This window comes from Prionailurus viverrinus, chromosome A1 (assembly GCF_022837055.1).
Source record: "Prionailurus viverrinus isolate Anna chromosome A1, UM_Priviv_1.0, whole genome shotgun sequence".
Lineage (NCBI taxonomy): Eukaryota > Metazoa > Chordata > Mammalia > Carnivora > Felidae > Prionailurus > Prionailurus viverrinus.
The window spans coordinates 233,162,916-233,181,329 of NC_062561.1; the positions used below are offsets into that span (position 1 = coordinate 233,162,916).

The window sequence follows — 18,414 nt, forward strand, 5'->3', positions numbered from 1 at the left end:
AGTCCTCGATCCCAATGCCCGTAGAGACTGCCAGTAGGGGTCATACCTGCTAACGTGTGTATTCTTTCCTAGTGTGCAGGAGTTTAATAAAACCGGCAGATGAAAACTACAGTCAAGTCACAATTAAAAAGCCTTTGGATATAGATTATTCTGACACCTTTTTTACCCCTCCTGTCCCTATGGTGAGAATATTTAAAAAATACTGAACTTGGCACTTTCCTTAAGTCACGCTGAGACCTAACACATGCGTCTCATTTTCTTTCTAAAAGCCAGCACTTAGCAACTTTCACTTGCTGGCATCATCTCGTGCCAAGAACAGTGAGGATGCTCTGAGAGACCCAGTGGCTACTTTCTTCTGGTGTCACATGAGAGGGGAAGGGGTAAGTACCCCCATTTATTAGCTTCTTGTTATAGCATAAAGCATCATAAAACTGCCATCTGTAAAAGGACCTACGGAGGACCTTTAAGCTAAATGTCTGCAATTCCCAAGATACTCCAAAATAACCTGGAACAGCATGGATGCTAATGTATGCCAGATTTGGATTTCTTCTGGTGGAGTATCCCTTGGATAACATCCTCTGAGGTTTTTCTTGAATAAAAGTTATGCCCAGAAAACTTTTTAGGGCCCTGTAATTAAAGAAGGATAGGCGGGATAGGAGGGTATACATTTCACAATAGTTTTTGTAGCTGTGTTTGTGAAAACAACAACGACAACAAAAACTGCAAGACAGGTGAGAAAGCCAAAGGGCACGGATGTGTTACTGAAGCACTGTGGCTAAGAGGACTTCCCTGCCTGGACTGCTTTGCTTGCAGCTACTGAGTGGTGTTATAAAGCTGCCGGAGGTTTGCAGCAATGTGCTATCACAATTCAGTTTACAGGCGTTCAGGGGTGAGAACTAGATGTGAGATGTGCCTGGAGGTGGTGTGGCTATTCAGAATGTGAGAGGGACATGGAAGATGGAGCAGAGGAGGAGATGTAGGCCTTTGGCCACAAGGAGGAGAGAGAGTGTGGCTTATGGCAGGGAGAGAGGGCTCTGAGAGCAGGTGGCTCTTTGTTAGCATTAGTTGAAAAGAGACGAGAACTGTGACGAAATGTTTTTCCAGTTGAGAAATCACCCTCAGCCACAAACGTTTATGACTCGTAATGATTTAAGAAGGGAAGAGCCTCAGGTCACACGGGACTTTGAAGACAGACCTTCTGATGTTTTGTCTAGCACACGATGGCCCAATTTAAGCTCTAGAGCTGCTCTGATCAATATGGCAGCCACTGGCCGCTTGTGGCTAGTGTAAATTGTGTCAAATACACGTTGGATTTCAAAGATGTAATCAGAAAAAAGCACTACACTTCTCAGCAATTCTTAAAAATATTGACTATAGGGGCACCCGGGGGGCTCCGTCGGTTATGCGTCGACTCTTGATTTTGGCTCAGGTCATGATTCACGGTCATGAGTCTGAGCCCCGCATCCGGCTCTGCACTGACAGCACAGAGCCTGCTTGGGATTCTCTCTCTCCCTCTTTCTCTGTCCCTCCCCTGCTCACATTCTCTCCTGTCTCTCGAAATAACTAAATAAACATTTAGAAAAATATTGATTACATGTTGTAATGATATTTTGAATATATTGGGTTAATAAAGTTTTTATACAATTATTAAAATTAATTTCAATAGCAACCTTCTGGTTATAAGATGAAGTAAATCATGGAATGGAATGTGCAGCATGGTGACTACTTAATGACACCGTGTTGCATGTTTGGAAGTTGCAAAGAGAGTAGATCTCAAGAGCCCTCATCATAAAGAAAAGAGCTGTAACCCTGCATGGTGAGTGATGTTAACTACATTTACACTGGTGATCACTGTCACAGTATATACGAATACCAAATCATTATATTGTTGACCTGAAACTCACATAACATTCTCAGTAAGAAAATTAATTTCACCATTTTTTTTTCACTTTAAAATGTGTGGGGTTGGGGCACCTGGGTGGCTCAGTCAGTTGAGCGTCTGTCTTCAGCTCAGGTCATGATCTCGAGATTCATGAGTCTGAGCCCCCTGTTGGGTTCTGTGCCGACAGCTCAGAGCCTAGAGCCTGCTTCGGATTCTGTGTCTCCCTCTCCCTCTGTCTCTCTCCTGCTCACTCTCTATCACTCTCTCTCTCTCTCAAAAGTAAATAAAAACATTAATAAAAATTGAAACGTGTGGGTACTAGAAAACTTAACATTTTTACCTGTGTTTACATTATAATTTGCTGGACAGCACTGCTCCGGGTTATAGAAGCAGATTAGGTTGAATCTCTCATATACATGATTATGCTTTCTTTAAGACATTTGAAGTTCCCCAATTTAAAAAACAAGTATCCCTAATTTTGTGAATTTCCTCTTTATGCAACCTAGTTCCAGAGGGCTCACCAAGCATGTCACCCCATTGATCAAACCCCCATTTGTCAATGTCCCCCTTAAAAATATGCTGTCTATGGGGCGCCTGGGTGGCTCAGGGGGTTAAGCGTCCGACTTCGGCTCAGGTCGTGATCTTGTGGTCCGTGGGTTCGAGCCCCGCCTCGGGCTCTGTGCCGACCGCTCAGAGCCTGGAGCCTGCTTCGGATTCTGTGTCTCCCTCTCTCTCTGCCCCTCCCCTGCTCACGCTCTGCCTCTCTCTCTGTCTCTCAAAAATAAATAAATGTTAAAAAAGAAAAAAAACGCTGTCTGCAATTGCATGTAATAATGGCTGACCATGGTTTAGAAAGGGCGTAGAAGTAGAGTATGAGGGCCTGGAATCTGCATGACACGGTCCAAGATTGCTCGTAGCCTAATGCTAACAGTTCGCAGTCTTTTCAGGGTGACTTCCCTGTGAGGTGGGCTGAGGTCCGACTCGGATCTGACCCTCTAGCAATGGGACGGCGCCCAGGTGGATGGGAGCAAGAATCACAGCCCTCCAGGCCCGGTACTCATCCCTCCCTGCCCCGTGCTCCTGGAGATCCGCAGAATCCCGCCTTCTAACAGCAGTCTGACTTGGAGACGCCGTTGGATGCTCTCCCATCTACCCCCGGGAGAGACGATTAGTGTAAATACTTGCCCTGGTTATGTAAACAAGAGACGCTGCGTTTTTAACCGCTGAGCTTTTGGAATTTGGAACTCAGGTGCCTCTGAAGCCACACAAGGCAAGTTCCAGTGTCCCTGTTCTCTGGGCTTCTGATTGCTTGACATCCCATGTAAGCTGACTGATTGCTCCCGACTCACCCTAAGCCATACTTGATCTGTAGTAGGTGATATCGATGTGTTTTAGGCGGATAGAAAATCCAGGCTCTCAAAATGTCCCAGAGGCTCCTGTTTGCTTATTCGCGGTGGCTGGTGAAGGGGCGGTGAGCAGGACTGGAGAACTGGCTCTGAATGCACGAAAGTCCAGCCGCGCTGCCCCCCAGTTGCATCCAACACCCTCTGTTGACTGAGAGCTAGGAGGATGGGAGCAGGAAGGGAGGGGGCTGGCGCGTGGGAGGGTGGGAAAGAAAGGAGAGAAGTTTTCTTCTGAAGGAGGGATTTATAGAAGAACGTTCTCTCTGTTCCCCCTGGGACGACTTCTCGCCGAAATCACCTGTTCAGTCTTGGGAATTTTTCGCAAAACTGAAAAGTTTCATTTGACCAATTGAGGGTGTTTTGGTGTGTGTATGTTTTCATCATTTTAGCAATGATAAAGCTAATCTCCTTAAACCCTTATTTAGAGAAAAGCCTTGAAATCGGGTATATGCAGAATTGAGATCTTACCCCCAGGAAATAACGCCCTAATCTCTCATGAGTCACCATTCAGAATCGTGCAAATATTCTGCCGGTTGAGTTCTCCCAGCTGAGTGCCCAAAAGATATCTCTATTTGGTGCACCACCTTGGGGCTCCCCTGCTTCTCTTGTGAGGGCCCCCTCCGCCCGTCTGGGCCCCCGTTGTGCGGATTACACTTCTCCTTCTATGCTTCTCCCTCCACCTGTACCGTCTTAGCCAACCGCGCACAGCCTTCACAGAGGCCTTGTGGGAACCTCGTGGTGAAAGGTGCTTTGTAACAAATAATACCACATAAATGGAAGATCATTATTACTCGATTAGCTTCTCTCTCCCAGACTAATCATTTCAGTCTCGCAAAATGAACCGCATTAGCCATCTGCTGGCCCAATTACCTAAATGATTCAAATTCTTTGAAACCTGGTCACACAGCTCCTCGTTCTTCCCAACTCCCATTTGAGTGCTGCCAGCAGATTTTAGAGCCCCGGTGTCCTCGTCAGAGCCACTTAGCTTTACGGTGAGTAATGGCGGTCCTCAAGGTAGGCCGGTGACCCCCTGGCAGCTGAAGGCGGTGGCCATCTTGCTTCAGCGTCCAATCTACCACTTGCCTTGTTTTTAACGTACTGGTTTTTTTTTTGTTTGTTTTTTTTCTGTATCACCTTCTTCTTAAAAGCGTGCATGGAGTCTTTTTGGAAAATCAAAGAAAGTGGAATGATGCCTGCCTTCTATATTTCTTTCTTTCTTTCTTTCTTTTTTAATTTTTTTAACGTTTATTTATTTTTGAGATAGACACAGAGCATGAACAGGGGAGGGGCAGAGAGAGAGGGAGACACAGAATCTGAAACAGGCTCCAGGCTCCGAGCTGTCAGCACAGAGCCCGACGCGGGGCTCGAACTCACGGACCGCGAGGTCATGACCCGAGCCGAAGTCGGCTGCTTAACCCACTGAGCCACCCAGGCGCCCCTATTTTTCTTTATTAACTTGGTTGCAGGTGGATAATTTTTGGCCTCTTGGCCATACTGTCTAAAAACTAAATTCTAGAAAGTTAGTTGAGGATGATCTGTTTTACGTTTACACTCTTGGTTTTCTTTTGGTTTGCCCAGTTTTTTTCCATGTTATTTATTGTACCGTCTTTAAAAATGACTCTCTTTGCAGATTACCTCTCTAACAGAACTTGAAATTTGTGTTCTAAATTTCCATGACTTGTTTAATTTACTGGTTTGTATGTATATACATATATATATATATATGTGTATATATATATATGTATATATATATATATATATATATATATATATATATATATGGTTTAAATCAATTGAGTTAATCTCGACATTGGAAGTTGAAGCCTGGAATCATGGTGTAACCAAGGGAACCCCCCGCTCTTAGCACAGGGCATGTGCAGGTGCAAATGGCACCAAGTACATTGGTATTGGCTTTTCCGGCAGCCACTAATTTCACACATTGACGTTGCCAGGGACTCTCTCTATCCTGCAGCTATTCCGTTTCTCACTCTGCTTTACTTCTTAATATAAAATTTTGATTTGAAATCAAAGTAAAGCCAATCGTTTATGACCCGTGCTATATGGCAGTTAGAGGTTTAATACCTGTGGAAGATACATACACACACACACGCACACACACACACACACACACAAATACATACGACTGCATGTTCTAGTCCCATAGTCAAATAACAGTGAAAACCTTAAAGATCAGTTAAAGGTATCAAAACACTTTATTATTAATTGGAGTATTGGTTGTGCAAACAGTAAGTACCACAAGAAATCTGAGAAGAGAGAGGTCACTTAAAAATATTTTTTTTAATCTTTATTTATTTTTGAGAGAGAGAGACAGAGTGTGAGCAGGGGAGGAGTAGCGAGAGAGGGAGACACAGAATCCGAAGCAGCTCCAGGCTCCGAGCTGTCAGCACAGAGCCTGATGTGGGACTTGAACCCACGAACTGCAAGATCGTGACCTGAGCCGAAGTTGGACGCTCAACTGACTGAGCCACCCAGGTGCCCCGAGGTCACTTTTAGAGAATTAATTTTGGGGGGAGCCTGGGTGGCTCAGTCAGTCTGACTTCAGCTCAGGTCATGATCTCATGGTTCATGAGTTCAAGCCCCACATCCGGCTCTGTGCTGACAGCTCAGAGCCTGGAGCCTGCTTCGGATTCTGTGTCTCCTCTGCTCTCTTTCCCTCCCCCACTCACACTCTGTCTCTCTTTCTGTCTCTCAAAAATAAAAATAAATCATTAAAACAATTTTTTAAAAATTAATTTTTCAAAATGAAAATGTGGGGTTTTTTTTAATGCTCACAGACATAATATATTCTCATAAACAGAATGTAAAGATATACACAGAAATTACAGCTACTGACAATTTAGAATACAGACCTCTGGGTTTTTTCTTCTATTATAGTTTATTAGTTATTGTTTGCTTTATAAGAAACCATCCCCAAACTTAGTAGCTTGAAATACCAACCATTTCTTTAGCTCATGATTCTTCAGGTCGGCAATTTGTACTGAGTTCAGCCGGGCAGTTCTGGCAGTCAGGTCTCATGTGACCTCACAGTCAACTGATGGACTGGCCTTGACCAGCACAGGGAGGACATCTGGGGCCTTTTTGCAGTGACTTCTTCTTACTCCGGCAGCCTAGCCTGGGCTGGCTCACACGGCATCCTCAGGTTTCAAGAGCTGCGGAAAGGCAAACTGCCTGCGAACACTTTCCAGGTCCTTGCTTACGTCACATTTACTGCTGTCGCACTGGTCAAAACCAAGTTAAATGGGTACCTAGTGTCACTGTGAAAGGGACCGTGGAAGAGCAACGGATACAGGGAGGCCTGAGCGGATAGGACATACTGCGATCAAGCCACCACAACTAAACCTACCTTGTGATATTTTAACAAAATGAGATTCTGTTATACGTGCTATGTTGGTCAGGGTTCTCTAACCAATAGGCTGTATCTATATCTCTGTCTACGTATGGAGAGATAGCTACAGATACATCAATATAGATAGATACACAGATACAGATCTATTATAAGGAATTGTCTCGTGCAGCTATGGAGTTTGGCAAGTCTCGAGACCTGCAGGATGAGTCGACAAGCTGGAGACCCCGGAGAGCTGACGGTTTAGTTCCGGAGTGAGTCTGAAGACCTGAGAATCACCACGGCCGCTGATATAGCTCTAGGCTGAAGGCTGGCAGGCTAAAAAGCAGGAAGAGCTCATGTTTCAGTTTGAGTCTGAAGGCAAGAAAAACATCAGCGTCTCAGTCTGAAGGCAGGCGGGTGGGAAGAATTTCCTCTTACCAGAGGACGTTCAGCTTTTTTGTGCTATTTAGGTCTTCAACTGATTAAATAGGGCCCACCCACATTAAGGATGGCAATCAGCTTTCCTGGATCTCTTGATTTAAATGTTTTTCTCATCTGAAATAACACAAAACAAAACCCACTTTCACAGACTCAGAAACATGCAAAATAAGGTTTGACCAAATATTTGGGCACTCCATGGCCCACTTAAGTTGACATGTAAAATTAACCATTACGCATGTTTTTGTTTTTGTCTCTGTTTGAGTTTAAATATATGTCATGGACATTTTTTTCATGTCAGTAAATAGAGATGATGATCATCTTCTTTTTTAAGTTTACTTATTTTTGAGAGAGAGAGAGAGAGAGAGAGAGAACAAGTGGGGGAGGGGCAGAGAGAAAGAGAGAGAGAGAGAGAGAGAGAGAGAGAGAGAGAGAGAGAGAGAATCTCAAGCAGGCTCTTCACTGTCAGCGCAGAGCCTGACATGGGGCCTGAACCGATGAACTGTGAGATCATGACCTGAACCAAAATCGGATGCTTAACTGACCGAGCCACCCAGGTGGCTGTAAGGATGGCCCTTGTGCGAGTGCCCCTGATCATCTCTGATGGCTGCATAGCATATTACTATTTGATGTACATCACTTATTTCCATTTTCTTGACAAACACTTGGATTATTTTTTACACTTCACTATATTCACATAACGAAGTTTGATTCGTATCGCTAAATTGTCCGCTAAATAATTTGTACACTCTCGGCAGCAAGCATAGGACTGACTGTAACACCTTCAGCAACACTAAATGTGTATTCTTTCGGCAAATACATATTCAGCATCTACCACGTGCTAAACACTGTGCAAGGAGCGAGGTATGCAGTAGTGAGCAGAACAGGCTAGGTCCCTGCCCTCAGGAGGCATCCATTCTACGGGGAGAGACCCACAGGAAACAAACAAAAACACAGCCTGGTAAGGTGACCACAGCACGTGATAGGCGAGTGAAGGAAGTAAATGGTGTAACATTATATAAGCATAGAGTGGTAGAGGGGACTGCTGTAGACAGGGCTATCTAAAAGATAGAAGGAGAATTCACTTCAGTCTTGAGGCAGAAAGGAGGATACTATGAAGGTGGGGTTTGCACCGGATCTTGAAGTACACAAGATGGAAATGGGTCGGACGTTTGGTATGAAGCGTTATGGAGGTTTTGCATGACCCAAATTGTCACAACCCAGGAGCCACTGGAGGGAAATTGGCCAATCAGTTTCTTAAACCAAGTTTGGAGGACTCAGGTGGGTGTTTTTTTCCAGTTCACACTGAATGCCAAGCCGTCTGTTGAAGTAACAGAACCTGAGTGTACCACGTCTTTCTTTTTCCAATGCCACTTAATAACTTGGTTTGACTGCTCTGAATTTGGATATTAATAAAGCCAAATTTTCAGGGCGCCTGAGTGGTTCAGTCAGTTAAGCGTCCAACTTCAGCTCACGTCATGCTATCATGGTTTATGAGGTCGAGCCCTGCATCGGGTTCTCAGCTGTCATCCCAGAGCCCTCCTCGGATCCTCTGTTCCCCCCTCTGTCCCTAGCCCTCTCACACTGTCTCTGTCTCTCAAAATAAATAAACATTAAAAAAAATAAAGCCAAATTTTCTAGGTGGTGATTTTATTTCTTAGTTCATTTCTTAGCTTATTTCTTAGAACAACAGAGGTCACAGTAGTCTCTCTCAAAGGATACAGATGGATGTTTGGTCACAGCTCTCCCACCACAGACCTCAGGGCTACATTGCTTAATGTCATGGTGTTTGTAATCACCTGAGGTTTCATCTTTCAAACAACTGTTTTTCAAAAACCCGTTCCTGCAATTAAGCTGCAGTACCACCAGGAGGCAGTATTGGGATGCACCCAAGGGCAGGATATAAGAAATTGGCCGTTCATTATATTATAAAAGCTAATCTTACTTTTTAAATTTGAATTTAGCATTAACCTGCCAAATGTGTAATTACTCTAGAGTGTCTTTGTAAAATAAATAGAAGTCTAAGCTGCAATTTGGTGGCTATTTTTCTTATTATCCATGTGCTTTATAGAGATTGTGATTAAAATGCCTTTTGTAATTCACCATGAATATTGCACAGTGAAAGCCCAACGAGTGCTCATAGCAGACCTGCATTTCAAATTGCCGGTGGCCTCAGGCTGGCCAAGGCCGGTGTTGACGTGGATGCTTGGGACACATCTGCTTATCTGCATCAAGTTTGGGTTTTTCAAGTAGCAAAACCCAGAAGGAAAAATAAATCTGTAGTACACCTTTCCTGACAAATGTGAAGTCCTTAGAAATTTCCCAATTACAAGTTATGTTTTTACAACAGCTCATGGCTCATTTTCACCTTCTGGTATCCCCTTGGTTATTTCTCTTCTTTAACTACACCCGAGCATAACCTGATCTGCATTGATGCTCGTTTACTTTTCCAATAAGCTGCAACAAGAGTTTAATATAGAAACATAGGATAGTCAGATTACTTTTAAAAACTGTTTTGTTAAGTTTCTCAGGATCCACGTAAGAGTGAAAACATATGGTATCTGTCCTTCTCTGGATGACTTAGTTCACTTAGCATAACCCTCTCCAGTTCCATCCACGTTGCTACAAAAGGCCAGATTTCATTCTTTCTCATTGCCAAGTAGTATTCCGTTGTGTATATCAACCACAATTTCTTTACCATTCATCAGTTGATGGACATTTCGGCTCTTTCCATAATTTGGCTACTGTTGAAAGTGCTGCTATAAACATTGGGATACAAGTGCCCCTATGCTTCAGCACTCCTTTATCCCTTGGGTAAATTCCTAGTGGTGCTACCTGAGAAACTTAACAGAAGACCATGGGGGAGGGGAAGGGGAAAAAAAGTTAGGGAGGGAGGCAAACCATAAGAGACTCTTAAAAACTGAGAACAAACTGAGGGTTGATGGGGGTGGGAGGGAGGGGAAAGTGGGCGATGGGCATTGAGGAGGGCACCTGTTGGGATGAGCGCTGGGTGTTGTATGGAAACCAACTCGATAATAAATTTCATATTTTAAAAAATAAATTAAAAAAATAACCATTTTGTTCAGAGATTACTAGATCTCTTATGTAGAGCAGACCATTTCAACAAAATTAAAGTCTTGAGAAAGAGGTTAAAACTGGATTTTACTACAGTCCTTTCAAAGAGTCAGTATCACCAACTGACTCTCCTGAACCTCCAGTGGCAGGAAGCTGGGGTTCAAGGAGAGTCTTGGCAGCGAGAAGAGGGTTTGTCAGAACAATGAGAAGGTTGAGGCTGGGTTGCCAGCACCAGTGGGATCACTTGGGCCAAGGGCAGCAAAGACAGAGGGCGCCCGTGGGGCCGGTTGGGTATGAGCTCCCGTGTGGCTCAGTTTCCCCTACAGACACACGTTTACCTGGGCCCCTGCCTGGGTCACGTTGGTCTCAGGTGAGATCCTGCAATCCGATAAGAGCTTGTTTACAACAGCAGGTGGTCGTGTTTACCTGGGCCCCTGCCTGGGTCACATGGTCCCTGCTGTGAAGGACTCTTCGTCTGTTGGCTCCACCACCTACCCGGTTCTGTATCCCGCTGTGGCACGCAGGTCCCGCCCTCTCCGTGCTCCTGCTCCAGATCCTTCCGTACCCCTTTGTCCGTCTCTGCCCTCCCTGCATGTCCAAGCGGCAGCCCCCTTTCCGGACGAGTCATCCCAAACCTCCATCAGAATGGAGAAGTAGAACAAAGCTCTCGTCGTGCTGTTTCAGCTGCTCAGATGGGAAGACGCCCTTTTTTGTTCATCCTTACGACGTCTAAGGGCAAACTTTGTCTTCTCAACGAGGCTGGGAGCTGGCGGTCTCAGGAGGAACAGTTGCGGAGAAGGGCTGAGGGCTGAGCAGGACGGTCCCAGCACGGCATCCTGTCTCAGGTCCCACCGCTGGAGCCGCACGCGTTGCTGGCCTGGTTCAAGAAGCCATTCCAAAGACACCATTCCACAGAAAGGAAAATCAGTAAGTAATTTCTTTCCCCCGTGTCGCTCCATGGGTGGCAAGGACACATACACCCACCCGCGACTGTGAGGGAGTGTACCCGGAGCGAAAGGCGTGGCTCTAAATGAAAATCAAGACAGATGGCGGAGGCAAAGAGGCCAGATCAGATGGACGCTGATGTGCAGGGAGCCCTTTTTCATGAGCATTTAATTTCGGTTCACCCGGGCACTTTGCGCCCCGGCGTGTGTTGCCGGGGCCATAATTCCATTTACAGAGGGACAGCGTGGAATGTTTTTCAGGGTGAAGGGTGAGTCTCGAATCTCTTGAATCTGAATCTATCCCGTGGCCTCCTCATCTTTCCCAGTTTGGAGAGTACTCTACAGAAATTGCAAGTAAGTGATGAAATGTGAGTGCCGACGGAAAAGAATTCCTCCTGTGCTTTCAGAGTGAAGCTCACCGCAACTGTAATCTATCATTTCTTGCTTCCAGAGCGTTGCCACTGAAATGGAGCTGATTCAGCGCCGTTGGAGGAAACAGTAGCAACATCACGTTGAAGAAGCTTCGTGGTTTTGTGGCTGATCTATGCTTATTTCTTTGAGGCTTTCTGAAATAAGTATTGTAGACAAAGCTCTTTATTCTGTTCTTTCAATGGCTGGAAAACTATTCAGCCCTAAAACGGTTCTTAATGCTTTGGCGAGAGGTCATTCCAGATACAGCTGACCTTGAATGATGCGGGGGTCAGGAGTGCCAAAAACACTCCCCCACCCGCTGCAGTTGAAAATCCCCACGTAACTTTTGACCCCCCGCCCCCAAACTTAACTGCTAATAGCCTACTGTTGACCGGAAGCTTCACCGATAACATTAATAGTCGATGAACACATGTTTTGTATGCTTTCTGTATTATAGACTGAGTCAGCTGGAGAAAAGAAAATGTTATGAAGCAAATCATAAGGAAGAAAAAATACATTTAGAGTCCTGTTCTGTAGCTATTGGAAAAAATCCACTTACAAGTGGATCTGGGCAGTTCAAACCCATATCGTTTAAGAGTCATCAGTAGTGCCTTGACTATTTTTGACACTAGGAAACATTATTTTTCTAGGCAAGGTAGCAAACTTATTTTCTTTCTGACTTGCCTTTTGCAGTAGGTGTTGAAATGCAGATGTAACAATATTGCCAATTATATCAAGATGATGAAGCAATGGGAAGGTTCTAGAAACAACCCTTGATCCATTAATAGAATTAATGGTCCCATTATGTCATCTAACAAGTTTTATTTTCCTCTGTGTGCTGAGAAGCATGAAATTATCATGTAAATAATGTCACATCTGTGCAAACAATTTGCAAGGTGCTCTCCAAATTCAAATTTAAGCTGTCATTTCTCTTTGTTTGTTAACTGTTTTACGCCCTGAAGTTTTTTCCCACCTCACATGAGAACCGTATAGTGATTTTTCATTCAACCCTCATGCTTGCATGTCAGGAACCTGTGTGTCTTAAAGGATCTGGAGAAAGTGCAGTTCGGAATTCACATTCCGTGAGCAAGAGGCTTGTGTGAATATCCTTTGGTATTCCTAGCTGGCTCCATAACCCTTTTAAAGGTCATTTCATTTCTCTTTTTGCATTTGCCAAGTTTGTTTTTATGTCTTCATGCTTGTGTGATGAGGGTCCCTGTAGTCTTTTAGCTTCTGGATTATTCTCTGTGGACTCCCCATTAGATAACTTTGCATGCCGAGGCTGGCAGTGATTGAAAGAAAGACATCACTAGAATCATGGCCGTCCTGGTTCCTCAAGCAGCCTCTTAATTCTGGTGCTCACCTCCAAATCTTACATGCTGGAGGTTAAAACTTAATGGGATTCCATAATCTGGCTGTTGTTGAAAGCCTAAGTGTCCGTCAACTGAGGAATGGATAAAGAAGATGTGGTTTCTATATACAATGGAATACCACTTGGCAATGAGAAAGAATGAAATCGTGCCATTTGGAGCAACATGGATGGAACTGGAGGGTATTGTGCTAAGTGAAATAAGTTAGTCAGAGAAAGACAGATATCATGTTTTCACTCATGTGTGGAACTTGAGAAACTTAACAGAAGATCATGGGGGAAGGGAAGGGGAAAAAATAGTTACAAACAGAAAGGGAGGGAGGCAAATCATAAGAGACTCTTAAACACAGAGAACAAACTGAGGGTGGATGGTGGGGGTGGGGGAGAGGGGTACGTGGGTGATGGGCATTGAGGGGGGCACTCGTTGGGATGAGCACTGGGCGTTGTATGAAAGTGATGAACCATGGGAATCTACCCCAAAAGCCAAGAGCACACCTTACGCACTGTATGTTAGCCAATTTGACAATAAATTACATTTAAAAAAATTAATGGTGGGGCGCCTGGGTGGCACAGTCAGTTAAGCGTCCGACTTCGGCTCAGGTCACGATCTCACAGTTCGTGAGTTCGAGCCGTGTCGGGCTCAGTCCTGACAGCTCAGAGCCTGGAGCCTGCTTTGGCTGCTGTGTTGCCCTCTCTCTCTCTGTGCCCCCCCCCACTCTCTCTCTCTCTCTCTGTCTCTCTGCCTCTCAAAAATAAAGACACGTAATAAAAAAATTTAGGAAAAAACTTAATGGGATTCGTTTTCAGAGAAATGAAGTTTCTGGACGTTGTGTATTTTGGTGTGGGCCTTTGCCATTGTAGACACTTCACACACACACACACACACACACACACACACACACACACCCCGTCACTGGGAACTTGTGTTAATTGGTGATGCAAACCCAAAGTATCCCACAGAGAACTGAGTACATTCCAAACCTTCCAGACACGCTAAGCACACATTTGACATCATTTCATTAAATTCAGGCCTACCCACTCAGCGCTGTAGTTCTGTTAGCCCGACGGTTATTTCTAAGGTACCTTTTGTTCTGCATTCAGATTGTCTTCAGTAAGTGTGCTATTTAGGTTTTGCAAAGCAGAACCATCGGTCTTGCTACGATGCTGTTCCATTGGGCACTGTGTGCAGCACCAAACTGATTGCAAATCCAGTTTTAACATCTCAAGGACGTGAGGGCTGGGAAATATTTTCTCCTGCCACTTGGGTTTGGGCAGAACAAGATAATTTCTTGCCCTCTGCTCCATGCTGCATTATTAAAGAGACTGTTGTTAGCAGAGGCTTTGTAAGAGTGTGAATGGTGTGTGCGTGCGTGTGGATGGTGTGCGTGTGGGTGCGTGTGGGGGGGAGGGGTGGAAGGAGACACCAGGCTCAGATACGAAGGCTGATGACCGTATGAAGTTGCTACGATTTACAGCGTCCTATCTCAACAGCTATGTCTGATGAGGATGTGGCTGGGATTCTGCTTCTGTAAATGTTGGATATTTGGAGATTTGCTTACTCTCCTTTAGCATGACTTAAAACTCCTAGAAACGATCCTACCGCTTGCTGGCCGTTCAAGGGCAGCGGTCTCCAGGTGACTGTGGCGGCCAGTTTGGTAAAATGGCCTGTGTTAAACATACATTTTACATCGTGGGTAACGAGACCTGCCCAGGTAACCGACTGCGTACCTTTCACTCAGGCTCACCTGAACGGAGAGCTGGTCAGGGCTGCTCTGTGATGGTGAGCGGGCAGTGACTTCTCACTCGGGGCTTTTTGTCGCCCCTGTGGGCGCCTCTGGGTGGAACCCTGCAGCCCAGGGCACGTTCACGGAGGCCTCGCTGTGGAACGTTACCGTGGCTTACAGTAAAAGCGGGCTCCTTGGAATTACCGGGGTTGTTGATCCATCCCGGATTGACCTGGTGTTGACACAACCATCCAAGCATGGAGTGATCTCAAAGACCACCGGAACGGATGGCATTTGTCCTTGTGACAGATCGTCGGGAAAATGAAAGACTCTGGTGTAGCGTCATTTTCCGTCACCTTTGGATCACTTGCAAATCTGCCCCAGGCAGGCGTCTCGGGAGCTGTCTGAAAAATTGCAGTTTGCACACTTAACAGCATGCGACCGTCCTGCGGAGCCCTGGTCCTCAGGGACGGGCAGTTGTAGAGTGTGGCTCTCCTGGTCCTCCCCGGGGGCAGAAGGACTTCAGGGAGACGAACTCTCAGAGAAATGCCTCACTTGTGTCAAAGTCACAAAGAGAAATGAATGCCTGTTTCCTCTTCCTTAATCTCTCCGGACTCATTCAGTCATTACTGCAGGAACGACAGTGAGTTATAGGGACACAAAAATACTGTTTTTCCGGGAACCAACCAGAGAATTTTCTTAAAATGTAAGATCATCTATTCTCTAATATAGGCTCTGGAAATGGAACAGCGTGTGCATTTAGGTGTATGGTTTGTTTATCGTTATTTTATCCCAGCAGGTGTTGACTGAGGATCCACCCTGTACCAGGTTCTATTCTAGGTACTGAGATCAGAGCCTTGAACACAGGAGAGTGTGAGGTCCTAGCCTCACTCTGCTGACATTCTAGAAGGGAGAGAGATGGTAACAAAGCAAAACATGAACGATAGAATCAGCCTCAGCATGGACGCCAGGAGGAAAAGGAAAGGAGGAGTAGCTGAGAGTGAGGGGGGCCCTCCTGTGGACGGGGCCAGGGACAGGCTCCCTAGCACGGAGAGATGTGAGCCCTTCTGAGCGTCCCGAGGGAGAAGCGTGGCAGGTGCTTAGCGAGGAACACCGGGGCCGCGGAGGCACGTGCTCGGCTCGCGAGCTTGTTATTCTTTTCAAATCCCGACCTGTAGTGAGTAGATCTCCTCCTCTTTGTCAGCTCCCAGGCAGCCTTTGGAGAAAATGCCCCTGAAGTTTCAAATCTTGACCTCAGGGTTCCTTGTCCTGCTCGTACCCAAGGTCGGAAAGGTCTCGGGCGAAATTTTGTCTTAGTTTCTTTTGAAATGAAAGAAGGCAGTAAAAAATCACGTCTTGGCCAATGATCCTGGTCTGTGACCCCACGTGTGACTTGCACTGGCTGGGTGGGGATAAGCCCCGGACCCTCCAGGGTCGCTCTTCTTCTATTAAATGGGGGGAGTTGTTTGAGAGGGATTTTTAGGTCCCCAAGAATTATGTGCGTCTCCCCATGTGGCCACTGTGGGTCTCTCCACGTGAACCTGGGTGCCCCTCCCCACGTGAGTCGGTATGCGCTTCTCCATGTGAACTGTGTGCACTCCCCACGTAAGCTTCTGTACATTCTCTTGCAATCTCGTGTGCACTGCTCACAGTGTCTGTGGATGCTTACAGGTCCTCTCTCCGGTTAAGCCCCGGTGTACTCCTCTCTTACTGGATTATGGCCTTTTCCTCCTGCAGGCCTGTGCGTACTCTTACCTTGCAAATCTTGAAGGCCTGTAACTGTGATTGCTGGGGTCCCAAGGCCTGCGGGAGCCCAAGAAGTGCACTGCCTTTAATGGTTCTTCTCTAGGACTTCCATCCAAGTAAGATAGCCTCGGGCCTGGAGACCAGGGGTTGACCATGGGGATCATCCATGGGCAGTGCGTTCCTGGGCCCACAGTGGGCCTTCTCGCTGGTTCCTCTTGGAACCTGCACAGCTCCACAAGGCCATGTAAGCACGGAACTACAGGAGAGGGAGCCCACTCTGGAAGGAGAGGGTCCCGCGATCCGTCCCATCCCCTGGCTTGGCCCACGGTGGGCGTTCACTAAATTCTCCTGCTGAGAATGACCCTGAGTTTGCTGCATCACACATAGCTCTGAAGTGTTATTCACTGGACGGTGGTATCTGGCCAAGAGTTAGAGGTGGTTGAGGGTTAGTTACGCCCCCCAAACTTTCCTACTAATTTGTAGTGAAAGCAAGTCTCAGGCTAGATTCACCACCTACAGAAAGCAGCCAGGAACAGGTCATATGACGTACGGTATGAGCCTGATACAGTCTCTGTCTCTATCCTTCCAGGTGACTGTTGCCCGTCTTGCCGGAAGGCTCAGTGACACGTGTGTGAAAGTTCTCCTGTGACAGAGCACTGCCGTCCTACCAGGCTTCCGGCACCCAGAGCCCTCTGGCTCGGCTGCTGCAAGTAGGACCTTTTAGGGTTAAGCCTTGGTGCTGTCTCTACGGGTGGGGGCTAAGGCCACGAGTACATTCTTCCAACTCAAAGGCATTTTGCAGACGTGAGAGATGATTAGGAGTCTCTCTCCCTTTACAGACGCACAGATGTTAACATTGTAGTGACTCAAAAGAAGTCCCCTTTTCTGACAACCTTCTTTTCAAAAGCATAGGTAAGCTGAGTTGCAAGAATATGCTTTCCTCTCACTCACTCACCCTCCCTGGAGACTCTCTAGTTACTTTCCTTAATGACTGAAATGTGTTATGATTGAAAATGTCACTCATCGTAACCCAAGTGAGAGGCGGGTTCTCTTTTCGGACCATATCTGGTGGGTCGCTGTGGGAAGGATGATTGAGAAGAATATAGATGAGAAAGTGTGTCCACGGAAGTGGGGGGGGGGGGGGGTTGCAGTAGAATCAGCATGCTTCCTGGAAGTGGAGACAGGTTTGGGCGGGAGGCCCTGGGCTTAACGTGTTACCTTTCCCCCGTGGCGCTCACCCCTGCAGGACGGTGGGTGTACAGAGCTTGAAAAGTGGAAAAGGAGGCGCAGCCTATGTTGAAGAGAAAATGACCCCCGAGTAGAGACAGCAGTAATGATCTATCTGAGAATTCCCGGGGGGGGGGGGGGCATGCTCACCACCAGGCCTCAGTTCTGCTGAGAGCCAGAGCCAGAGTCAGAGTCAGAGAGTCAGAGGGAGAGAGAGAGAGAATCCCAAGCAGGTTCCACACTCAGGGTGGAGCCTGGTGCGGGGCTCAATCCCATGACCCTGGGATCGTGACCTGAGCCACAACCAAGAGTCAGACGCTCAGTGGACGGAGCCACCTGGGTGCCCCAGGTTACTCTTCTTCTTAAGCAGTGACTTTCATCTCTTCCCCGGACGTGGCTTCTGTTGGGGGGCCCTGCCCAGATCCCCAGGCTGCTATGGCATGCAGTGGGCGAGAGCCACTGAGCTAGTGGGAAGCTCAGTGAGATCTCACTGAGCGAGAGCCAGCACCTAGTGGGAAGCTGGGCAGCCTGTGGAAGCTGGAAGAGGCAAAACCAGAAGGAAGGCAGCCTTGCCATCCCCTTGGTTTTAGCCCAGAGTGGTGCATCTTGGACAGAACCACAAGAAAATGAATTTTGTTGTCTTGAGCCACTGTGCTTGTGGCAATTTGTTAGAGCAGCAATAGGAATGAGAAGAGACACCAGTATAAGAATTGAGGACACGTATGGGGCAGTGGTGATTTGCCCAGGCTTAGGGTGGAGGGAGAAGAGCCTGGTCTGTGGATCCCGAGGCCAAGAAGCCTGCATCTGCCTTGAGGTGGTGCCCCTGGGGAGCTGGCCGGGCCCTGCAGG

General features: G+C 46.6%; 1 long non-coding RNA gene across 1 annotated transcript; it reads left to right on the forward strand.

Moving 5' to 3' along the window:
* The first annotated feature begins 275 nt into the window (after positions 1-275).
* Positions 276-17,041, forward strand: LOC125171558 (uncharacterized). Its single transcript, XR_007154396.1, has 3 exons — positions 276-380; positions 16,330-16,454; positions 16,928-17,041. It is a non-coding gene; the product is annotated as an uncharacterized LOC125171558 (long non-coding RNA).
* The last annotated feature ends 1,373 nt before the right edge of the window (positions 17,042-18,414 follow it).